We start from the raw sequence: 23,593 nt of genomic DNA on the forward strand, positions 1-23,593 counted from the left end.
CTATCTCACTACACTGAGTAAGAGCAAGAGAAACAGAGACCTTTTATGATGTTCTACCCATTAAAAAGAAACGCAAACACAGAGCTTATTTTGATAAATAAATGTGTTACCTGAAGAATAGTTGCACACACTTATTTGCATAGGATTTGGTATACATCTGTGCTCTTCAATAAATTATTCCAAACCTTAAGTATTTCATATAATTAATGTCAATATGCTTGGCTTATTTGTTATAAAAGAAAAGCATTTCTAATTAGGCTTTTTGATGTGTAAAACTTCAGTATTTCTCCCTAGTGCTTTCCAAATCAGCTTCCTTTTTTTATACTCCTGCACAGAGAGTATGAAGCTTATGCACTACTTAAGTCTTATTCTGAAGACAGTTTAAATTGCATGTAAGTGATAACTAGGCCATGAGCTGGCCCTCAACATGGGGTGAGGTTCACCTGCTACAAGCAATGTCAGAAGTCCACGTAGTATAAGCTGGCCTTGTGACAAGTCAAACATTCCAATTTCCTGTTAAATTCAACCAACACTTTGCATATTTCCATTTATTATAGTGACACATACAATCTGCGTTTCAACCAAAGCAAACCCTACTCGCCTTCACTGAACGTCTGGCAAGTATTTGGGAATAACAAAACCTTCACAGCAGTGACGTTCAGAGGCTTATCACAACACGCCAGGGACATAAGTAAATCTCAAGCAGTAAAAGAGACTACAACAACTGTGAGCTACCTAGATGTAGCAATAAAGAAGGTCAAGGTGAGAACATTTTGTACCCTGCAGAAAGGCCAGACAAATTAAGAAGATTTTGCCAAGACAAAGGATTGGTCCTATCAGCGGCAAGTAACAGGAGGGTGGAAAGTTGAGCATACAGACTCCTGTCTCTAACCACTTACCCTTCTGGTTTTTTGGGAGAAACTCAGCACTGAATTTACATTTAAATAAAATCATGGTACAAGACTGACCAGATGCCTGCTGGAAGCAATGGGAATATTTTTCCTTTACTCTGGGTCTTGGATTAAGCTCTAAATGAGATCAGAGCTAGACCTGATCTGTGGAGGCATACAGGAAAAAGAAACTGTACTTCTCTACTGGACAAGCAAAATGCTTTATGAGTGCTGAAATAAGATGAGAGAGTCCATGACAAGCTCAGGTTGTTTTTCTTTCCCATGTAGCTCTCATTTAACACAAAGAAGCTTATTTTCCATATCATGGGGCCCTTGATCCTGAGCAATAAATATAGTATCTTCCCTAGAAGCATGAAGGCTCTGCTTTATAGCTTTGGCAAGAGAGTGTATGTCGGCCTTGTTGGTTGATTAGTTAATTCAAACAAGAACAGCAAATTCCTAAAACTTTGGCCAAATTAACATCTTTTTGGCTGCTTCAATGAGCTAATACTGTTGTGGAAACCTGGAAGCAGTAGTCAAGTCTTTGATGATTTATTTAGTAGGAGTCATCTAGTAGCTAATTGTCTGCAATTTTTAACCTCATTCATGTGCACTGCTGATTCTTCTTCCAGCATCTGCAGTTTTCTCCTTCAGCTTTCTTAAATCTCTGTATGTAACATTTCCAGACAGCAGTTCAACTTTATCACAAATATTTTTATGAAGTTGCCAAGCCACATCCAAGATCCTCAGACTAAAAAGTAAAAGATAAAATCATTCTCAGAAGGCACCTCACCCTTCTCCACCCAGGCACATGAAAAAACCCCAGCTTTAGGCTCCGACATTTTACATTTATAATGAGTCACAGCTTAGTGTTTTGGGGTTTTTTGGCGTTGGAATTTTCACCTTTCGATTATTCTCCTGGATTTTTCACTTTGGATCCTTATCAAAAGAGAGAAAATGCTGGTGAGACATGTAAAAGAACCATCTATTCTGTCTGTACTGCACATCTTACCATCTCTGTAGTGCTGGCCCTGGTGAAGTGTATGCCTGTCAGTCACTGAAGATGTACCATAGGAAGAATGAGTGATGACTAGGTAGGGAGGTTTTGGCTGGGAGTGCAGAAGACTTTTGCACCATATTGGCAGTCTTAGCAGAGATCAGAGTTAGCTAAAATGCTCATGACATTTGATGGCTGTAACCTACATCTTCCTGGGTAGGTTCAAAGAAGAATCTGATTCACTGTGTGATTCTGTTTCCACTATGGTTTAAGGATGGTCCTGATGTCTGTTAAGCCATAAAAACATCAACAGTTCCAGCCAGATTTCTGGTTAATCTCATGTGATTCTTCATGAGATAGAAAGTTCTTCCTGTTAATTTTCTGCATTCGATTATTCTGGTACATGATTCAGCAATTGTCACGTGTCTGTTTTGGGGTGGCCTCATGCCATAAGCAGATGAAGGGCTCTTTATGCCTGGTAGCTGTCTCCTATTTGTATGTTTATGAAGAAACCCGGGTCGCTTGGGAGATGGAAGATACTCTATTTGGGCAATATTATCACCATCATCTACTATGATCCATGCCTGCAGGAAGATATTTTTAAAAAGAGAAAGTTCCATTTTGCTAATGTAGCCATTGTTTAAATGTAAAATATAATTACAGTACCCACCCAGGGTGTATGTTGTTGTGTAAATTTATAATACTATGTCTAGATGAGTGTTGGCATCCTACCTACATACTTAACCACACCCAGGAATGCTGGTATTGCACAATTACACACATCCTGTTGACTAATTACATAATAATTAGTATTTTTAATATTCAAAGATGCACTCAAATCAGTTATGCAAGATTTTATGTCACTGCAAATTAAAACCAAAACATAACTAATATTTGGCGTGAACAATGTTGTTCAGATAGCTGACTGAGCATGGACTTGTCTTGCAGCAGACAGCACATAATACTTTATACTTCATACGTCTGAAACATGTTTGGCACACCCTCCCTCCCCCACTGTTACTTTGGGTTACACCTGCTTTATAAAACTGTTAAAGTAACTTTGTATTCAACACAGTTAGAATTTCTGTAGTCTGCCTACTTCTGAGTTATGATCACTTATTATGACAGAGATAATTTTTGGCTGAAAAAGCACTGCGACATGCCGGGGAAGGAAGACTGTTCTTTACAATGGCAATTCTGGAGGGAATCTGGAAAACGCACTTTGTTAGCAATTACCCACAAAAATATTCGAAATATTGTTGTTTTAAGAAAGCATTACTGATGAGCCTGAGCCACTGGGATTTGGAACAGGTTTTCCACAAGCTTGAGTGGAGTGTCTTGATTTGGTTCTCAAGATGGAGATGAGAAGCCAGATGCAAAGTCTGGCTCACCATTTGGATTTGGGGGCTTTAAGTTCACAGACTGCTTGTTGCAACCATATCTTACGTGTACTTAAAAAATTGTTTGTGTAAAATAACTTCTAAACTTGTCATTAATCTTAATTCAGTCAACAATTCACAGAGGCGGCACAGAGGCCAAGCCCCGGGTCTGGCCCAGGGCATAGTTTTCTTTTTTTATGGGGCGAGAGGTTATAGTGCAAGACCAGCTTCTTTACTGAAAAGTAACGTTTTGCTGCCCTGGTAAGTTAAAAATTGGCATTTTAGTTTAAACATTGGCCTCTGCCAAGCAGTCATTTTTTTAGTGAACCAACACCTCTATGAAAGCAAACTGAGGCTGTTTGGAAGGAGCAGAATGTGAGACAGCAGAAGTAAGCAATACTGCTCAGCTCAGGAACACGTGCAAGGTAGCTTCACGAGTGCCCACCCTCCCCCCACAAGCCTCAGATACCCCTTTTCTCTACCCCAAATATCAGCAATACAGTCAGTATAGTACTGTACTTCTCTGTATCTGGAAGACACTTAAAAAGAGGCCATCTTTTTGAATTTGTAACCAGGGCTTCTGTTACTTCTGAAGACTCTTCTTTTATGTTCACTGCTTTCTTACCTGGTGTGCTTCACCCATGAGTCTGGCAGACAAAAAATTTCTGAGGAACAGAGAAACGATCCTCACCTGTATATCTTGTTCATGACTGGCAATCGAACAGCCACCTGATTTCACATTGAGAGCCAGTGTTTCTTCTGAGAGCAGTTGCTTGAGAAACTGTTCTTCAAATGTGAGGCCCCAGTTGATGGGATTGGTCAAATCCCTCTTTTCTCTTCTTTCCTAAAGAAAAACAAAGTCACAATGAACTTACACACTTTGCTATTTCCCCCCAGTAGAAATCCTGTGGCTTATTTGCATATATGATGAACAGTATTTCATTACTGAAAATAGTCCGAAACAAAAAATTGCACCTGGCTGACAACATAAGACCAACTTGCTTCCTGATGTGATTTTAAATGGTTGAGATATTAAAACATTGAAAAACGGGGTTTATAATGGAAATACTGACAGACTATTAACTATAGTGGTGCTGCTCTAATAAATGGAATAGCCTGTCGTAATCTCTAGTTCATAAATATGCAAATACAAGGCAGAGGATTTGCTCCAAAGGATGTCTCTATAATTTTAACTGACCTTTGCTGATACTAAATGAGCCTGTTGCTTCTGGTTTTGAGCATTAAATAGAAAGTAGAAGGAATCCTGTCTCTCTGCATTCAAGGCCCACTACAGCTTCCATCAGCGCCAATGGCAAAATGCTCACTACCTTCAACAGGAAAAAAATCTGGCCCCAGAACATCTAGAATGTGAGAGGTCTGGCATTAAACTGAACTCCTGACTGTACTTGATTTTAATTCTGTTCTCATCTGTGTTAATTATTATTATATTAATTCTTTGGTTTGGGAGAAATTAAGCACACATTCGCCCCATGTGTCAAAGAGCTTGACCTGCCAAAAGGCACTCACTTGTTCAGTGATAAACAGACCATCAACACAATGATATAAATATTGAATTTTAGCCAGTTTCCTGCTCTGGACCAAATGGAGGTAAATCCACTGACTTAATATTTAATAACCTAAATGTAATTTCTTTTTTGTGCCTCGCATTGCACAGTAAAGAATTGGATGGCTAGCAGTTTTGCAGATTCCCAACCCCTAATTATTTTAAGCTATTCATCCTGGTATCTGTCCATTGATGCTCAGCCAAATTGCCAGCAGGGGAGAGATCTGTCCAATCCAGGAGCTAAATGAGTCACTGAGAGTCAATCTGTTTTTTTCCCTTGCTGCTGGGATTTCCTTGGGTCCTGGCCTCTCTCTGCTCCAATCACACACACAGAGCTCCAGGCGTGGGTCCTCTTTGGCTTCAGCTGCCTCCTGTCTCCCCATGTCTGCTCTGCTCATCACAGCTGTTGATGGGTTCTCGCTGGCTGGCCACAGAAGACCAATACTTCCATCACACTGCTCTTACAGCTCTTGCTCTGAAGGAAAATGAAGACATCTTGGCCTTGTTGAATTTTCTGCTGAAGTAATACATCAGGTATCTAGATGGAAAGCAAACCGCATGAATAAAATGTGTCATCTGGGTTAGATACTAATTTATTTGCCTTAAGTTCTGGGAACAATATTTGCACTTTTTTCAGAGAACTCAGTTAAGTTCCATAGAAACTGAATACTAATATGATTTCTGCAGCATGGAGAACAAATATGAAACAGGAAAAAAATAGACTCATCAGAAATATTAGCTGCTCAGTATTAAAATATCTGACAATGCTGCAAATACAATTTATAAACAGGAACATTTAGAGCCTAACTATTCACTAAAAAGCAAATTCCTTGCTTCCTCCCTTTGAGGGTCAGGATTCAATTACACAAAAATATGCAGCAGATTTAAGGAGTGCATGTAAGATTAAGATAACTGGTATTTCATGGTAAATGATTAAATTAGCTGACACAGTTTTATCCTGAACTTTGCCATTAAAACTGACATTTTTGTGCCATGCACATTGTAGGCTGCTGGTAATCTAAGCTGCCTTTCTTCTTTCAAGGACTAAATAGATGAAGAACTCTTGTTCTTTACTCTATTTGCAAATGTGTGGAAAATATATCTACATCATAACAAGATGAACTAAGCACAGGACTTTTTCTTTTTTTCTTCTCATCTATCATACAAATACCTTAAGAAAACAGCAAGGAAGTTCCAAATGACCAGATTCAGCACTGCAACATGCACTTTAATCAAGTCATTCATGTGACTCCACAGAGATGAGAACACTCTGTCCTCCTCACGGTGAATAAAAATAGAGAAATGACAGAAGCCTCTTACTAAAAGTTTAATTATTCCTTGTATACAATACTAAACCACTCGATGTTTATTCCTCTTTTTTCAGGCTTGCTTTTTTATGATGGCAGGGAGTTACAGGAATAATTTTGATAGAAAAAAGTTAGGACTGGATGGATGAAATGTTGTCAGAGCTGGTGGTTGTAGTCACTGCCCTTTAGTTGAGCTAGCTGGGAAGGAGCAACTCAACTCCTCTGTGAGGATACTCGGCCTTCAAAGTGAAGTGCAGGCATATGTCATAGCACACAGCAAAGGCAAGGCAGGTTTGATCAGAGACTTGAACTATGAGAGAAGCGTATCTTCTGAGTATTGCACTGAGAGACCACCAGAGCTGGGTGGGAAGAAGAAATGAAGAAAGGCAGCAGGACATGCAGACAGGGCGTCCCTACAAGAGGCCAAGGGTTGGTATAAGGAATGGGCTCTGACTGAAAGAGGTCTCACAGGCAGTGGGATAATATTCTTCTATTTTTTTTTTGACTTGCCCTGTGGTCAGAAAAACAGTTCTTTGTCTTTTTTTTTTTTTTTTTTTTTAAATAGAGTTACATAAATGTGGTATATGAGTCTCACTAATAATTTCTCCTCATAATTAGAATAACTTAGAATATCTCAACTTTTTAGCTCGCCAAAAAATTCAAAAGAAGTAGCTCTAACAATACAAAAGCACAGGAGCTGCAATACTGGTCCAGAACAGTGGTGCAGCATATCCAGTCTTCCACGGTCATGAGCCTTACACACTTGTGAAAGTGATGCAATAGGAATGACAATTATTATTATAATCTACCTGAATGGGACACGTAATTCCCCACTCACAAGCTCCAAAAGTTGAAGCTTTATGAAGAAGTCATGCATCATATTATACTTCTTTCTGTACACTAGCACAAAGATAAAAAAATCTCCAAGCACTGACTATAAAATCTGGGAGGGTAAAAACATGTCTCTGTACTTGAGCTTTTACTAACCAAGATCTCTGCTTAAACAGGTAGTGGAAGCTCAACAGACACCAAAGAAATTGTGTTTTTTATTCTAGCAGGGAATCTGGCCCTTTATGCTTAGTGCAGACTTATCAGAGGTATGTGCATAAGAGGAATGCTATATAGCAAAGTTTCTGGATTCCTTGTTATCCATAAACAGTTGAGCAAGACTTTTGACTTTTTTTTTACATCTTGGATCTTCTATCAGTTCTATAAAGGAAAAGAAACACAGCTTTTTACACAGCACCTTCCCCAGGCATTAAAAATTGCAGTTATACAACACTCACACCATTACACCACTATCATTAAAGGATGGCTTTCAGTGAAAAGAAATGCCCGCAAAGACAGTTTCATTGAGAAATGCAAATGCTGAACAAAGAAACTTAATCTGATTATCAAAATATCAAACCAGTAGTATGACCATCTCACAAACTGTTATTCAATTAAAACTTCTCAGCTCTCCTACATAATTTCTTGGCTTTTATATATTGTGCAAAAGATAGAGCTACTTTTACTTCTCTTTGTACATTTTAAACTTTGAAAACCTTCCACAGCAAAGGTTATATGAATCATCTAGCTTTTCCTATTTCAAAATGTTTCAGTGATCGTTCATTATTAACTGAGTAAAATTAAGATAGCCATGATAAATTTTGATATATCACAAAGTATTAGAAAGGATATGAAAACATCTTGTTCATAGTACTAACTTTTAGATGACATATGAGGGTACAACCCCAGTTTTTTCATTGTCACATACAATAAGGCTCTTAACCCAATCACTTATTATTACATTTTTTCCCATTCCTAGGCACTAATAGTTTCTGCCTGGTCTGAAACTTTTAGCAGAAAAGTATTCAAACAATATAACCACGAAGAGACTGGATGTTGGTGACAGGAAGCCTGTTGACGTCAGAAATTAGGATCCTAACTAATGTCTAAGTTTTTTCCTAATTAATGTATGTTCTCTAAACAGTTCTACGTATATATATGCCTTGATGTGAATGCTCTGGAAAGAGATAAGAAGTCTGTGGCTGCTCTTAGATCTGAAAGTCACGTTTTCCAACACATTGCAGTAACTGGTGTTCTTTTACTAGTGCTCTTTTACTAAATATACTGCAGTGTAACTGTACAGAAAACTTGAAAATACCATGAGAAAACAATCATTTTCAAGTGGCTCAACACAGGAATGAAACACAACCTAGAGAGGAACCATGCTAATGCAGAAAAAAGAAGGAAATGGCTGATTTTAGTGAGTTGATATCCAGACAGTTGCCTAGACTGAAGTTAGTGGGGCCATTTGAGATGTACTCCACAACTGAATATATTTGGAAAAAGCAGTTATACTATTTTACTCATTTACCTCTTAAAATGCTTTCAGTTTCACTACAGGACCCCTCAGCTTGGGTTCTCCAGGGTCAGAGAGGGTCAGGCCTATGTGTAAGGGAAACAGACAGGGACAGTTGTGCAAAGCTGGTCATGGACTTAATAAGGGCTTGATTCTGTACCAATGAAATCAATGGGAGTTTGGCTCATGTTTGCAGTGGGAGGTGGATCAACGCTTTATGCCAGCTGTTCCCTGATGGGTAGGGATAATCCCTTTGAAACAAAATATTTAACTTGTTCTCACTCTGTTGTTGTAAGAAGGCTTCACATGATAATGCTTTCATGAGAATTAAAAGGTGTGCCCCATTTTTTCTTCCAAATATCTCACTCCTGTAGTATATATTTGTCGATCCAAGGAAAAAAAAAAAAAAAAAAAAAAAAAGAAAAAAAAGAGAAACCTGCTATTAACCATGTTGGCTTATAAAAAATGCCAGAGCAATGAGTTACAGAGTGGATCATCTGTTTGTTCTGCTGGTCATGGAGTACTTCTTGCAATTTCCTCAGCCAGAAGGTCCAGCAAAGAGGCATGTTAATTCAAAGAGCTAAAATGAAGGTGGGATCCCATAGGCAAAAGTAAAATAGCTGAAGTCCCTGCAGGCTAATAAGAAGATGATAGAAAAAATAAACTGTCAACAGTCATGACGGGAGTCATGAAGATCAGAGTGTGGGAACATTATCAGAGAGACAGGAGCTAAGGGAGGACAGTATTAACAATAAAATCAGATATGTGTGTCCTGTAGTCTGGATCCGAGTACAGCATTTAGTCTCAGTTGCTGTTTCTGTGTTTTGTTTTTACGTTTTATAGGGGAAATGAGATTCTGAAACATGGCTGAAGCTGACCATGTTGCTCTACAAATCAGTATCACACTGTGCCTACTTCTAGCCCCTGAATGTGTTAGTCACGTTCAAAAAAAGTGTGAAAGTTGGGCCCATTTACCCCAGCTTTCAGTTTGGTTCACTCCCTCTTGCCCCTCTGGCTGAGATCCATTTGGCTAACAGACTTGGAACATAAAGTCTGCTAAGTTTTATAAAGCAATTATTTAATTTAAAAAGTCTCTTCCACTGCATTCTAATGAGATTTCCATAAAATACAGAGTCCTCCACATCCTCCTGGGAACTTCTTTTTACTCTACAAACCATGCCACTTTTTGAAAACTCTAGAAGACTTCAAGGGAGGAACCTTCCAGAGATGAAATTGCTTAGTTTTGTAACCAGGAACTGAGCTTTCTGTAGAGTTACGTACTCCAGAAGCAGAAAACGTATGGAATCGTTTGAGCCTAAGAGACTGTGACATTTTTATAGAATGAAAGGAGGAACTGAGAGATACAATGACAGAGCTGGGAGCTGCATCTGGCTGGCTGTTGCACAGAGCATTCTCCTTATAGATTTTTATGGCTCTCCTAGCCCTAATATTAAACACTTGACCTTTTTGTCAAATACTATTTTAGATTATTAGGTTGGATGATTAGTTACTAAATATACCATCTATAGTAAATAGGAAATTGTGTAGTCCGATGCTTCAGTCTCAGACCTTTCAGGTATTGCTCCCTTGGCATTTAACATTAGAACATTGAGTTCCCTTATATTAACTTAAGCCACTTGGTAAGCGAGAAGTGCACAGCATTTTCACACACAGTATAGGGATTTCTGAGGTAGCACTACTAGAATAGGGATGTCTTCTTTCCCTTGCTTCCCCCTGCTAAACCGATAGCTTTAAGGAGAATGCTGTAAACATTGTGAAGTCAGGTATAACTAGGAGCCAGCTCATGCCAAATACAACTTAGTCTACTGCCTACAAATAAGTGCATTTACCTTTTAAAGCTCTGTAAACCAGCACTTTGCAAATGGCTCTGCCCTGTGTCTCTCTCCCTGGTGAACTCTTCCATTCATCCTCTCCCCTCCTCAGTACAATGTCCCCATGATGGAAGCAGAACTAATAACTTGGTTTTTTTACCTCTCCCTCCCAGCACCTTCCTATCCTCTTTTGGGAAACCCTGCTGTAAACTTAACCCCTCCTTCCCATAAATCCCACCTCAAATATTTGGATTTAAAGGTATGTTGTTACAGACAGCATGACCCTGAACTTGTGAATATTTATAATAGTTTTGTAAGACAAAAAGATCAAAATTCTTCCTGGAACTTAAAATGGTTTTAATAGGAATGAAACAAAATGCTAGTGCAGAAACATCTATCACCCTTAGAGGACAGGCTGCATGAAGAAGAAAAAAGACCCTTATTAGTAAACACTGTGGAGCATATTTAGAAGAGCACCCTATGGAGTCCATGTGACATATTTATAGTGTACCAATTCAGCTTGGACACAGAGAGATTTAAGCTTTGGGCAACTGATTCCTCACTACCAGCAAGTGACAGAACTGCTTTATTTTTCAGCAGACTAGATCTGGTTCTGATATCAGTCCTGAGATGTAAGACTGGTACAGCTCCAGTCATTTCAGGAGAATCATTCCTGCCTGATACCAAGGTTACAGCTGGTCTATTAGATTTAATAAAACTAGCTGCTCTAAATCCCAGCATAGATTTCCTCTTTGTTATTACAGGATGGTACTTGTCAGCTAAGCAAAACCTGAGGACTCACCCGTTTATGTGAGCAGTGGATGAACAGAGTTTCAGCAATGGATGAACGATTGGGCCTCAAATTTGCAGAGCTGTAATCATATTTTCTTTGATTATACACTAGTGTGATGGAGGCAGCCTATGCACAAAGCAGATAACTCTTCTTCCTGCAGTTTAATTTCTTGGTAATTAAAATGGGTGCATTTGAGAACAAGAATTAGAAAAAAAACTTAAAAGCCCATCCCTTCTAAAATCACAGTATCTGAACGGTTAACGAACAGTGACTCTTAGTTAGGAGCACCACCATGCTCCTATAACTATTGTACACTTTTGTCTTTAATAATAATAATAAAATATTACTGAAGCTGGTGATACTCTGCTGCAGTTAAAGGATGGTTATTTAGCAAACAATTACTTCCAAAATAAACTGCTGAAAACCTGCTGTGCTCCAGCATCTGCCAAATTGAGTTCCTCATGTCACCTCTCTTTCCAGATGCCCTCTGCGTTACTTACTTTCCCTCTTGGCACACACCAGTGCAGTGACATGTGATGAGGTGAGGTTTAGGGCAGTTCCTAGTCATTACTTCCAGAACTGGAAAGAGCTGGGACCTCTCTGCAGTTCCACCTGCAAAGGTGGAGCTGCAACAGCTGAGAATTTGCTCCCCAGGCATCGTACAGGTACTTGCTGATCCCAGAAAGTCACAGAACAAGAAAGCCTGGTTGCAGGCACAGCAATCCCACCTGTTTGGTGTTGCATTACAGAAGTGTGTGTTGGAAGACTTGGACATTCATTCCTTGTTAACAAGATATATCTCTACAGCACAAGCAATACTGAGAAAGCTTTTCTGGCCTAATCACAAGAACCAGCACGCGTCTGTTGAACTCAGCACTCTCCTCCCAGCTGCTACACCCAATTCATTGAATCCACCTGCTTCAGCTACCTTTATATCTCAGAGAAGTTTACAGCTGCCCTAGCTGGAGATGTAAACTTGTGAAATCTATAGGTAAAGTGGTGATTGTTTCAAATGCCCTTTTATATATGTACCTTGATGTAAGTATAGTCAGTCTTTGGCCATGTTCAGCTCTGTTGTGGATGGAAATATTAACATGGTAATGATTTAGCAGCAAATCAAGATTTATTAATGACTAGCAGCACTTAATCATTAACCGATTTAAGGATTTACAAAATAATTCAGTAAAATACATTATGATTAAAATAGTGACTTAACTACAGATTCAAAAATGACAAGATTCACACTGAGTTACTATAAGGTATTTTAAATTTCTCTATATACACATGTATATTCATAAACACAAGACATACAAACACACAGACAGACAAAAATGTTTGGATCCAGTGAAATTGTTATGTACCCACACTCATGAAAACAACGGTGTATATCCAAACACATAGATAGGTAGAGAGGTGGGTGAAAGAGAAGCTAGCCCACACTTAAAATTTCCTTCTTCTCAAGTTTAGAATAAATATTCACAATGCATCAGCATTCCTCAATGGGTAATAATTGAGACTCAAGTGCGTTGATTTAGCCATGGCCCTTAGCTGGCTTTGACAGCAGATGGTACCTCGAGCAGTTGATACCTAAAAGGTGTCCCAGCACAGGGGAGATGCTGGTCACAGGCCCACTGTGATTTGGGAGAGCTCAAAGGGTGTCACTTAGGGTCACTATTTATAGGGTCCAAGATAACTGATTTGTCAGGTACTCTTCCACTCCATCTCAAGTGATGAAATGTTCTAGTGTTTTCCTCCAGTTGCAGAGGCACAGAAATTGCTGGATGTGAGGCTCTGTTATCGCCCTCCCTCGGCCACGTCCCAGGTACAGGTGTACCAGGCTGTCAGGAAGTGATGGATTGTTATTACCGCTCCCAAGCGATAGGGAGAGCAGGAGCCAGGCACATCGAGGGGGTGCCTTAATGCTCTGGTCCACTGCCATTTGCAACCCATACGGCCCTAGTTTGGTATGTGGCCCAGCAAGGGGGGTGGGGAACTGCACCACCACGAGCTCCCATGTAAGTAGGTGCAGAAATGGGCATGAAGTAGGAAAAGCGGTTAACAAGAAAAGACAAAGTAAATAGTTGTGCCACATATAAGGCCTTTAATAGCTCTTTTTATTGCTGCCACTCCATCCCTTTTTCTAAGCTTCTGCAGATTCTATAGAATCATTTAGGTTGGAAAGACCTTTAAGATCAACAAGTCCAACTGTTAACCTAGCACTGCCCAGTCCACCACTAAACCACGTCCCTAAGCACCACATCTACATGTCTTTTAAATACCTCCAGGGATGGTGACTCCACCACTTCCCTGGGCGAGCTGTTCCAAAGCTTGACAATACTTTCTGTGAAGAAATTTTTCCTAATATCCAATCTCATCTTCCCCTGGCACAATTTCAGGCCATTTCCTCTTGTCCTATTGCTTGTTACTTGGGAGAAGAGACCAACACCCACCTCGCTACAGCCTCCTTTCAGGTAGTTGTAGAGGGCGATAAGGTCTCCCTTGGGCATCCTTTTCTCCAGGTTAAACAACCTCAATTCCCTCAGCCGCTCCTCCTAAGGCTCATGCTCTAGACCCTTCACCAGCTTGGTTGCCCTTCTTTGGACACACTCCAGCACCTCAATGTCTTTCCTGTAGTGAGGGGCCCAAAACTGAACACGGTATTTGAGGTGTGGCCTCACCAGTGCTGGGTACAGGGGGACAATCACTTCCCTAGTCCTGCCAGCCACACCATTTCTGACACAAGCCAGGATGCCATTGGCCTTCTTGGCCAGCTGGGCACACTGCTGGCTCCTGTTCAGCCAGCTGTTGACCAACACCACCCCAACCCGGTCCTTTTCCACCAGGCAGCTTTTCAGCCACTTTTCCCCAAGCCTGTAGCGTTGTGTGGAGTAGTTGTGACCCAAATGCAGGACTTGGCACTTGGCCTCATTGAACCTCATACAACTGGCCTTGGCCCATCGATCCAGCCTGTCCAGATCCCTCCGTAGAGCTCTCCTACCCTCAAGCACATCAACCCTCCTGCCCAACTTGGTGTCATCTGCAAACTGAGTGAGGGTGCACTTGATCCCCTTGTCCAGATTATTGATAAAGATATGAAACAGAACTGGCCCCAGTACTGAGTCCTCAGGAACCCCACTTGTGATCAGCCGCCAACTGGATTTAATTCCTTTCACCACCATTCTTTGTGCTCGGCTATCCGGACAGTTTTTTACCCAGTGAACAGTACACCCGTCCAAGCCATGAGCAGGCACTTTCTCCAGGAAAATGCTGCGGGAAACGGTGTCAAGGGCTTTACGAAAGTCTAGATAGAGCACATCTGCAGCCTTTCCCTCATCCACTAAGTGGGCCACTTTTTAACAGAAGGAGATCAGGTTTGTGAAGCAGGACCTGCCTTTCGTAAACCCATGCTGACTGGGCCTGATCACCTGGTTGTCCTGTACATGCTGCGTAATGGCACTCAAGATGATCCGCTCCATAACTTTCCCCAGCATTGAGGTCAGACTGACAGGCCTGTAGTTCTCTGGATTCTCCTTCAGGCCCTTCTTGTGGATGGGTGTCACATTGCTAGCTTCCTGTGAACTGGGACCTCCCCAGCTAGCCAGGACTGCTGATAAATGATGGAAAATGGCTTGGTTAGCACTTCTGCCAGCTTCTTTAGTACCCTTGGGTGGATCCCATGTGATCAAAAAAGGGTTTTTTAGAACCTTAAGAATTTGGCTTGAGAAGTAAAATCACTGTTTATGCCACAGCTGTCCTTGGTCCATTTGTTTTGCTACATAACCAAACCTTCTGGCAAAAGAAAAAGAATTCTAATTCTATGTAACTGCAGTTTTGCCTTGACCCTTGAAGTCCATGGAGCAACTCCAGAACTACATGAGTGCAGAGCAGAGCAAGAATCTAAAAACTGTTATCATGTTGGTGCTTAAAACAGAGACCTGTATTTGCTGAAGGCTTCTGTAATGATCTGAACTAAAGATAAAAAAGCAGTATATGCAAAAACCAGTTTCAGACACGTGATGAAATTTGCCATCTTACCCACTTATGTCTTAAATCAGTAATTTTCCAGTCTGTATGGCTTGTCAGAGGACTTCTGGAGTAGCATTTTACTTGCATAAATTCCATTAGCTGTATCCATGAAAAGCCACTTCTAAAACAGTGTTCCATTGATGAGTTTTTCCCAAATAGGTTAAAGTGAAATAATAAAAGTCAAACACAAAGTCCACAGCAGGAAGTCAGTAGCAGAGCTGTAGGGAGTATGCCAAGGGTCCTTGGCACCTAGATGCAGCAGGCCAGACCATGACAACTCCCCCAGCTGAAAACCACTCTAATTGGTTAGCTGTCAATCACAAAGTAGGACAGAAGGTTCTTCTCAGCAGTTAGTGGACATTAGACAGTTATCTGTAGAAAATGATGTGATTTGTTCTCAGAATTGGAATTAGGAAATGATTGGATTTCACTGAATCAGTCTGTGGTCACAAGTACTCCAAAGCATGATGCCTACTTCTATCTCCTTCTATCTGAAGGAATGTATTTCTCAGTGCACACAATATCTACTGACTCCCACAGGTAGCCTCAATGCAAAATCTCTCTCTTGAGAGCAAGGGAACCATTCCACATTTACAATTGACTCTAAGGAGAAAAAAATCAGATTCCATCTTTAGAAGTCCATTTCCTAGTGACACCATTTCAACTGTTGTTCTCATATTGCATGGTTTGCAAGCACAATTTATCAATTTATCAACTGTGATATATCATATAACCTTCCATAGTCAATCAGACTTGTGGATGTTGCCCTCTTCAATATTTTCCAAGAAGTTTAGATGATTTTGGTTGGTATGGAACAAACACACATGGATGTCTGATATAAATCATTATGGCCTTTGGCCAAAACATGTTTTAGCTATGGACTTGTTATCCTATGGCTAACTATTTTTTTCCATTACATCTAGCAGAAAGGATAACACAGGCTACATTTGCTGAGAAGCAGTTTTCTTATAAATCAGGCCAAAACACAGTGGCTCGGCTTCCTCAACTAGGATCTTCAGGTCTGCACTGCAACCAGACATGTCCCAGGCACCATCTGCCCATCTGTGCAAATGTCAGCTCAGTCACTCCACTGTAGCCAGGACGTCTTGAGAAAGCAGTTAGTCATGCTGAGAAAGTCTAATCTCCTTGGTCACAAAGTTCTAACAATAATTATAATGGGTCTCTAGCTCAAAAAACTGAGAACATACAGAAAATTGACACATGGGAAGTGTAAGGTGTTATAAATATAGCTGCTGGCATTAACACAATGTGTTATATTCTGAAAAGCAAAGCATAGTAAAAATGTCTTTTTAAAACACAAAAGCAAAAACTTTGCCTTTACCCACTGATGTTTGTAAGCTATTTATGTTCAGTCCAGGTTCTGTCAGCTTATCACAAACTGCATGTTTTCATTGCAATCTACTGCACAGCATCACTCCAGCTCAGCTGGCATTTGTGTTATGAGAAAACAAGATGGATTTCACTAATTTACTTCACTCATATCCTGCATCAATTCCTGTACATAGAACCCCCTTTCTCTCTATAATGTTGGTGGGATGGTAGTGATGGGCCAACTTCAGCACCTCACTCATCCAGCTCCTCCTCTGCTTAGGCACCTGTCTGCCCCCATGTTTTTGGTGCAAAATGCACCATTTTTCAGGCCTGAACATCTCACTGGAATGGTTTATGTCTTGTCCACCAAATATCACAGCAGGGGTGAAACACCAAACGGCCTTATTAAAAGGGCTTTATTTTGAAAAGTCTGCCAGTGGTGCATCTGGGGCCTTTAGGACATCCTCCCTGTGGTTATGTTGAAGTGGCTGAGGAAGGTGAGCTAACCAGATTCTGGACTACTTATTTTATTTCTGTTATTACAGCTGAGGCATGTGACAGGCATATATAGTAATTTCAATGCAGTTTTCTCATCACTGATGGCAGAAAAGAAAGAACATGAACAATACAATGATGTGTTTTTTAAATAAGAAGCAAAGACTTTTCAAGACTAGATACCATATAAATCACTATTAGTAAATCTGTATATCAACCAAAGATGTATACCAATGATACACTCCAAAAAAATAGCTGGGCATTTAAGCTAAATTTTGTTTGGCGCAGTGCAGGTTGGAGCTCCAGATGGACGTAAGCCTGGGGGAAAAGACATGTCTGCCTACAGAGTAATTGTTAATACTGAAGTGAGATTTTATATCTTCTTCCCCCATTCTGTGTCTATCATGGGTTCTACCCTCCCTTTTTCACACAGGGGTCACATCATTTCACCTGTTACTTTCACTGGTTGATTAAACCAAGCAATTACCTGTTTGTTCCCCTGATCTGTTAGGGCAGGTCTCATTGCGAGTCCTCTGCAGATGATCAGCTACGCAGAACATTCTCACTCTACAGCTCTCAGGACTAAAATTCCTGGACTATATATAAATTTATTCTTCCAGTGAATAGTCAAATTATATGTTCTGATTAGTGATGTTAACAGTTTTATGGGAGAAGTGGGAAATTTCTGTCACAATACGGTTACATGACTTCATACAGATCCACATACATACACATAGATTCTTTAATATATTGTTTTAACTTAATATTATTAATTCTCCCTGTGCTTTGACACTCCATCCGAGTCAGACCAAAGTCCAGACATGATGTCTGCTTCCTGTTTGCTGTTACACATCTCTGCTATAGCAAAATGGCTGACAAGAGAGAAGAAAGTCTTTGAAGTGTTCTGACAATCTCTGTCAAGAAGATCCCAGAAGCACAGATAAATGTTTTTTCTCTCCCAGGCCTTGCAGCTTAAAGTACCAAAGGGTTCACTGTTGTTACCATTTTTATTCAAAACCCATATGAAACCACTAGAGGATATTGTGAAATGGCATAGGCTACAATGTCATCAATATCCTGATGACACCAAGCTCTATGTCTCCTTTTCATTGAAGCCATATGTTACAGCTTCCTTGTGTCTGGCAGAGATAAGACATGGATGAAAGCCAGTTGGCTGAGACTTTCTCTAGATAAGATGAAGGTAGTGTATGAGTTTGGCAAGGGAAAAGTGTTTTGAGTTGACAAAAACCTGCTTTCAAAGTTGAGGGAGATTCCCATTGTCAAAATGCACATGGGATTTACCACCCCCTACCTCATCCTGGGGTCCCACCTACAGAAGTGACACAAATCCATTTGTCTCTTTCTAGACTTTACCCACTTAGTGCTCACTGGGTTTCAGTTGACCAGTTTGCTGTTGACCAGGCTCACAAGGTCAATGCAGGCCCTACTATGTCTTTGTCATTACTTTCAGATGTTGCCTAGTCTATTCATAAATATGTCCAGTGACAAAGACCCTATCCCATACTGCAGTATGCCACCAGATTCCTAACAGAATACCAAGTATTTCTTAATAATTAACTGACACCTTTCTTACTGCAATTGAAGCTTATTGGTACTTGCTTTCCCCCAGGAACATAAGAAAGAATTACTCTCCTTTTTGTTGGAGCAGTGTTTCTCATGCAGTTGAAAACCTACATTAACTTCTTTAAGACTGCTGTTAGACAACCCCAGATCATTCCTCGCACATCAATTTTTTTTATAGAACTATAGAACTCTGATTATTCTTTTTGCTCTTATATCATATATCCAGCTGAACTATATTTCTTGAAATGCAAGCCCTCAAAGGAGGTCCCAGTAACTCAAATGACTTTTTAAGCTTCTATTAGATACAGGTAGGCAGCAGCGCTGTTTCTGTTCCAGGTCCTCCTGGTGTATTTACTGGGTGGAGAATCTTTGCTTGTTATCTCTTCTGCAGTATGATAGTATGCAGCTTAGGTGCACTCTGCCCCCTAAACAAAATTATGCTTAGATAGCACAGAGACACATAGGTCAATGCAAACCCAGTAAATTCTACACTCATTTTCCAAATTCACAGCAACATTTTGGGTAACATCGGGTTCCTCTAAGACGTCCAACTTTTTTTGCCTGCAATTCAGAGCTCTCCTCTTAATTGTTGAACCTCCCTCCCATCTCATCAGCTTTCTTTGACCTTAGTGAGTCCCAACATTAAGTGGAACCTTTCTGCTATAAAGCATTCTGGCCTGATCCTCTCTCATGTCCAAAGCTGCTGATTCTTCCAAAAGCTTGAGTCTTTATTGCTCCTTTTAAAGCCTTTCGTCAGTCCTTGCAGAATTTTCCAGTCTCCACATTTTTTTTTTTTTTTTTTTTTTTTCATCCCCACAAATGGAGAAGCAGGGAAAATTAATTATCTAAGCCCATTTGACTAGATGATTATCGAGGTTAATAATCTACCGCTGTCCCTTGGCTGGCTGCACGGGACACAGCCCTGTCAGTTCTGCAGTGCAGCCATTCCATGAGTCCAGCTAGAAGCCGTAAACAGGATCTAGACACACGTATCCACCAGCCACCACAAGATTGCCCTTAGTCATGTTGTGCTGGCAAGGGAAATGGGTTCATCCCTTTCAGAAGCCGACTTCATCATTTGCATATGTCTCTTGTCTTTTATTTCCACAGTGCTACACTGTCACTATGGGACTATTTTGGAAGCACAGAGGGAGCCTTCTCAGAAGCTTTAAGTAATACAGGATAAGGCTGCTTACTCTATTGCAGGGCAGAAAAGGATAAATTAAAAAAGACAAATTACATGTGTTCTCCATACTTTGCATGAGCTGCCAAAAGCATGCTGGCCTGAGTACATTGATGCCTGGCTTTCTTCAAGAAAAGTGAACCAGGGACATATTCTCTAATTTGGGCAAAGTAGCTCTGTAAAAAGAGCACTGCACCTCTTGGTAAGGTTCACTGCTCTGTCCAATAAAAACAAGGGACTCGGAGAGTCAGAAATTCTCTGGCAAATAAGTAAAAAGATGACTATATTAAATGAAGTTTATATAAGAACAAGGAGGATGACCAAACAAGAGCCATGCCGGTCACCTTTAATTACCCTATCTGCTAAAGAGACAGGCAATATTTATGTAAATTACACAGTTTCCACGTAGCACAAAGAAGTTACTGTTCTTCCTCTCCCCCAATGAAATTTATGATTCTGCAATTTATTAAATCCTTCTCTCACATGTGGAAATAAAAAAAAAAAATTAAAAAATCTTTGAGACACTCTCAGAGAAGCACAAGAGGCAGCCAGCTGATGCAAACAGCATGCCAGGGTTTCATGAAGGAACTAGGAGTATTAAAAAGGGGAAGCAGATACTTTAGAAAAATTTCCGATAGTCTTGGTGTTCAGGTTAGACTGCCCAGGGAGAGAACTAATGTGTTCTCAAATCATTACTGGGGCTTTTCAGTGACTGTAGTGACATTCATGAAGCAGTTACCCAGATCTGTAGTGTGAACAGCCAAGACCTCATTGCTTTCTGACCAGATTTAAGAGGAATGCTGTGGGGTCCTCATGTTTCATGCCTTGGAATTACAAACTGTGCAATGACCATCTTAGTACTTAACATACAAATGCATTTAGTACTTAACGTATAAATGCATAAACAACAGCCATGAAGAACTGCAAACTTTATTATCTGTACATCGAAGTCTTTTTCAATGTTTTAGAAAAAAAAAACATGTAAATATGTAACCTAGAGGTTTCTGTGGAAAAAGAAATGGCAACAGACTCACACTCAAGGGGAAAGGGCAGTATGGCTAAGTGCAAAGAACAGCTGGGGTATATGTAATGTTACAGCTATTTTTCTGTGCTTCCTCTAGGATGAACCAAAGACCTTGTTTTGCTGGATGCTGAATGCCCTAAAGTCCCATTACACGTCTCAGGAAAGGACCTTAATGGTTTTGTTGGGACCCATATCTGCACATATAACATGGCCTTTGAAGATGAAAGGATTTTTTTTTTTCTTTGTTTCCATTTGTTGCCTCTTGGTTGACATGTTCCTATATGGACACTCAATCCCCAGATATCTGTTGCCTAATCAGGGACATCAATAACATCCTCGATGGGAAAACTCTGGAAGATCTATGAAAGTCAGAAGTGTGAGGAATAGATCTCAGATGATGCAGATGCGGTCATTGCTGTATGATCAGATAAGCAACATTGCAAGTTCATTTTTGTATGCAAAATAAAATAAAAATGTCAATATTTACACATAACCTTCAAGGATCTTACATTTGCAGCTCTTTAGTATTCAGTGCAGACCACATTTTCTTTAGTCCGTTACCAACAGCTTGGAAATTTAGTTAGAGGATGCAACCCAAATGTTCCTCCAAATGTTGTTTCCAAATGGTCATCTTGAAAAATGCTGTTTAAAAGGATGAAACCTTTATGTGAAGATATAAGAACCCATGCACAGAGCAATATAAACTGCAGCGAAATCATCTGAAGATTAAACCCACTAATGATAAAGATATTACTGTTAGGCATAGTTTAATTTGTTGGTAACTAAATCACCAGAGGCTTTTTACAGGCTGCTTGGAACCTCACTATTGTGTACTGCATATTCAACCTCTAAGTGTACAGTGACACAAACAAATAAAAGCGATCATAACAGTTGAAATGTAGTTAGAGACACAATTGAGAACATCTGTATTGTAAGCAGAAATAAATTAGAAATACTGAAGTGTTTTGTAGCTGCGAAACTGAGGGATAAAAAAATAACCTACAGCACCTGGATTAAGCAGTTATAAATAATGTATAAAGGAAAAATCTCATTACCCCCTGTGTAAACTCCCCCCCAATGAAATATATTTTATGAATGTTGCATCACAGTAATAAATGCAGCATTTGTTTTCCCCATAAACTTTCCATTTCATGGCTATAAGATAGTTTGGATTTGGAAATAATGGCCAGCGAATGTACTGTTTGCAGGATTAGTTTCCCTCAACAAGCAGCTTTGAACTGACCTTCAGTTTTTTGGGCTAAAGAGCAGAGACTTACACAGGCTTAGCAGAACTCATCTTTGTGCCTACAAAGCTGTGGCAGTGTTGTACTCTACTTGCAACAGAACAATACTATATAAACACCAACAGCACCACTAGAGCGTATTTAGACTCTGAGCCTTGAATGTTTTAATTGCCTGATATCATGGAAGATTTTATGAGATTATACTAGATAAAGACTATATATGAATGTCAAAAGTTCTCCCTTTGTAAAAAGCCAAGTCTTACAGCAGAATGCTGCACACTGCAGGATACAAAGTTTCTATTTACATTAAAAAGAACAAGTGCCATAGAAAAAACTAGAATGCTTCCTTTTAAGTTTCCGGTTTTTCTTTGCAAATATCCACAGTTTTGTGTATAGATGCCAGGATTGATTCCTCTCTTGTGTTAGCTTTACAGTGTCAGCTTTGCTGTAGTACTCAACAGATTAATTCTAGATTTAGGTAGTGTGTTACTGTCAAATTGGACCATTGGCTTTTCTGTTGAAGATACCTTGATTTCCCACATACAAAAGGGGTCAGCTTCCCGATGATCCAGGGCAGCAATCACTGTTCCCCTTGGGAGAGACTCTGAATGATCTGTACACCCGATATGCAATCACCAAGCCACAGCATGGTGAAACGGGGGTGAGAATGGGGATGGACGGCTACAAAAGGAAGTCAGCATCTAGAGTCAAATTGAAACCTAACAGGTTGTAAATTAAAAGGGTAGGAACTTCCCACTGGCTAAGAGAGATAAAATGTCACAAACATAAAAACATTATAAAGTTAGGCTTGAGTCTGGAGTGTTTTCCCTTTATGATTAATGATTGGACTCAACCAGGATGGGAAAGGCAAAGCAAAGTTCCTCTTGAACTAGCTTAAAAATGCCACAGCTGAAGTAAAAAACATAGGAACATCAATTTAAAAAAATAACAAAACAAAACCCCCTCTACTAAAATGTAAAGGTCAGGAAAGATTTGGGTGTTTTTAAATGCTGTCTTGAAGAAATCTCATAAAGGTTAAGATGTCATGTAGTTTCAGAATTATGGGCACTGGAGGGGGGTCCTTGAGTGCCAGCTATTCCTCGGGCCACTCAGTGACTGTGAGCTGCAATGACAGTGGACAGCAGGAGGCTGGCTGATCAGAAGCTATCACTGTGCCACTGGGGAAAACCCGTGTCTCGCTCCCCAAAGAATGAAGAGCTGTGCGCGTATTTCAGCATCTGAGACTCAGGCAGTGGATAAAATACAAAAACATGCCTTAATAACATACAGGAGTCTAATTTAAATTGCTCAGAGCAAATATATTCAGCATTCAGGCTCTTCAAGTCAGTCCACTGTGCCTGGGAGGAGCAGGAGGCATGGTGGGGATGTTAGGGCCAGAGGAGCTCCTGATGGCAGTCTCCTGTGCACACTGCAATGGTTCCGAGAAACACTTGGATCCCTCATGGTTTGAGATCCCTGAGCACACAGGGTCAGGCAGGGCAGAACAGGAGCTGTAGCACTTCTTTTCCCAGGTCTTACAGATGAGAGATGGAAAACCAACATGACTGTGGAAGTTTGGAGGGCAAGTTTTCCTTCGCC

At 40.3% G+C, this 23,593-nt stretch overlaps 1 long non-coding RNA gene across 2 annotated transcripts in view; it reads right to left on the reverse strand.

Annotated features, from left to right (window-relative positions):
* LOC141960665 (uncharacterized) overlaps window positions 1-5,362 on the reverse strand; it is a 50,277-nt gene extending 44,915 nt beyond the window's left edge. For both annotated transcript variants that reach the window (XR_012633678.1, XR_012633679.1), the window contains exon 1: window positions 3,958-5,362. This is a non-coding gene — a long non-coding RNA (uncharacterized LOC141960665). The remainder of the gene's footprint in view (window positions 1-3,957) is intronic.
* Between the last annotated feature and the right edge of the window lie 18,231 nt (window positions 5,363-23,593).

The sequence above is a fragment of the Athene noctua genome, chromosome 5 (assembly GCF_965140245.1).
Source record: "Athene noctua chromosome 5, bAthNoc1.hap1.1, whole genome shotgun sequence".
NCBI lineage: Eukaryota > Metazoa > Chordata > Aves > Strigiformes > Strigidae > Athene > Athene noctua.